Source organism: Limulus polyphemus, unplaced genomic scaffold (genome assembly GCF_000517525.1).
Source record: "Limulus polyphemus unplaced genomic scaffold, Limulus_polyphemus-2.1.2 Scaffold523, whole genome shotgun sequence".
Classification (NCBI taxonomy): Eukaryota; Metazoa; Arthropoda; class Merostomata; order Xiphosura; family Limulidae; genus Limulus; species Limulus polyphemus.
Window position 1 is genome coordinate 432,468 of NW_013666133.1, and position 2,718 is coordinate 435,185.

Below are 2,718 nucleotides of genomic sequence, written 5' to 3' on the forward strand. Positions count from 1 at the left end.
GGTGGTATGCGGATTCGAACCCGCGACCCTCACATTGTGAGTCGAGCGCCTTATCCACCTGGCCATGCCGGGCACTAGTGTTGATCTAACATATTTTATTTTATAATGCAATGTGTTTCATTTTATATTATTTCGTTCCTCAAGTGTGGTAAACATATTATAATGACATAGATTAATATATATCTTGTTTTATTCATTTCATCTCTCTATTAACTTGAAATGCAGAAACAAGGCAATGACAGGAAGTTTAAACGAAAACCAACTTTTGTTTCTATTAATGCCACACTATCTTTACACGTTAATTTATCATAGCAGTCAAATCGACGAGAAATTAGATAGACAGTTATTGCCATGTCTGTTGTATTAAAACATCATGATATTTACTTTTATTATTGATACGACAATTCTATGACAACTAAGGTATTTAACCACAAACATTTTCCCGCCAATTGTTTTATGTAGTATTTAGCAAATACTATCAAGTTAATTCTATGAAAATTTAAGAAATTTTCCAAATTTCTCTTCCTTCATTTCTGTCAAGATTATGATATATATATATATAAATATATATATATATATATAATGCTTATGATTGTTTGATTCCCAACTGTTTTCATGGAAATCTTGTTAAGATTATGACACAACTAGTGTTATCATGCCATCTCTGTGAAACTGTTATACTTCTGCCAACTTAATATTCGTACCATTTAACTAAGATTTTGGTATTTATCAAAATTGTTATCTAGTTAGAATACTTTATTAACCCAATTACTTTTTTTATGCCATTTTAATAAAGATCATGATATTCACCCAAGCTGCTTCAATGCTAGTTCTATTAAAATTGTAATATTTGTTCCAGTTGTTATCCAGTCATTTTTATTAATATAATGGTAATTACCTCAATAGCATTTACTCGAGTAGCTCTTTTACCAGTTCTTGTGAATTTATGATATTTATTTAACTTGTTTTTATACCAGTTAAATTAATACTATGATATTTACAGTTCATGATATGCTCGTTCAAATACAATTATCACATTTCCTCTCATTTTTAACATGCCAGTTCTATTAAGATTGTCTCATTGTGTTTTGTGTTTTCTTATTCTAAAGAACGTTTTTGACTCTAGAATTGCTGATAGAATTCACGTACTACCTCATCGAATTTTAAACGCGTTTTTTAAATTATTTATGTACCAAAAATGCTTGTAGGTTCATAATTGTTGATAACAGGGCCTCTAACAGCATGCAAGTCACAGAAAATAATCAAAAATAACCTTAATACTGCGATTAATGCCACTTAATACTGCACAGAAAGGGAGTGATTTCACATAAGTTTTGTTTAGTCACTTCTTTACACTGAAAGTTGCAACAGGCATAAAACTACTCGAGGTAATGCAGTATACGTGAATTGCACCGGTAGTGAACGGTATTCAAACAAGTCGGCATTACAAACTCAATAAAACAAAGTTAAAATTTATATAATACTTTTAAAAACTTTATTAAAGGCAGCAGGCCTTATTTAACAACCTCTACATGTTTCGATGGGCCACAGGCCCACAATCATCGTGAAGGATACAGCAGTGAAGAACCCTACTGTAATGGTTATACACCTTCCCAATGTTTTACATAATTAAAACAAACACAACTTTGACCTATCAATTAACATAAATAGTGTCACGCGTATTTTAAGTCTGAAAATTTTCTTATTTTTTTAAATCTAAACAAACGTAAGGTTTGGCAATAGGCTGTACGATTGCACCACTTCTCTCCAAGTCGTTCATGTTTGAATTTAAATGAAAGGCACTACTAAGTACAGCATTGGTTAAACCCATTGAATGGATGAGACATGTTGATAACATGTTCTTTGTTTGGCGGTATGGCAATGACACATTAATAGTATTTCAACAGACATGTGAATTCAGTAAATCCTACAGTACATTACAAGTAGAACAAAAAATAGTTTCGTTTTGAGTTTGCCTACTGATTATAAGTATTACTTCATTACAAGTTACAGCTTTTACAGTAAAGAAAAATATTTTAAAAACAGGTAAGACGTTTCGATCAAATACACAAGTTTAGTGAAATACTAAAACCTTCTTTACCGTTAAAACTTGTGTACTTAAGAATAATTGCACCCGTGATCGAAACGTCGTACCTGTTTTTAAAATATTTTCCTTACTGTAAAAGCATAAACTTGTAATAAAATAAAAAAAACTTAATTTTTTTTTAGATATTTTGTTATAATGTGATGGTCAATCCCACTATTCGTTGGTAAATTCGTTTTTTTAGATATTTTAATTAAAAGAGAGAAAAATTTAATGGTTACTTTTGTTTATAGAAAAATGTATTCCGTTGCCATGCCGTCACACATATACAGCGCTTAAAGATTTCTTCTTATGAAGAGCAGTTAATATCAGAATTGACATAGGATTTAATGGTAATATCATTGATGGAACTTATAATAAGTTGTGTAACAATAAAAATCTTACAGTGCACTAAACTTGAAGTTACTAAGGTTGAAAGGAAGAATATCTGTCTGCCATATGTTCAAACTATTTCCCCATATGTGAGTTTTTAAGATATTTATCAATTGTCATGTAACGTTTTCATACAGTTAACCACCAAACATACTCGCCTTTTCAGCCGTGTGGGCGTTATCATGGTGCGGTCAATCCCACTATTCGTTGGTAAAAGAGTAGCCCAAGAGTTGGCGGTGGGT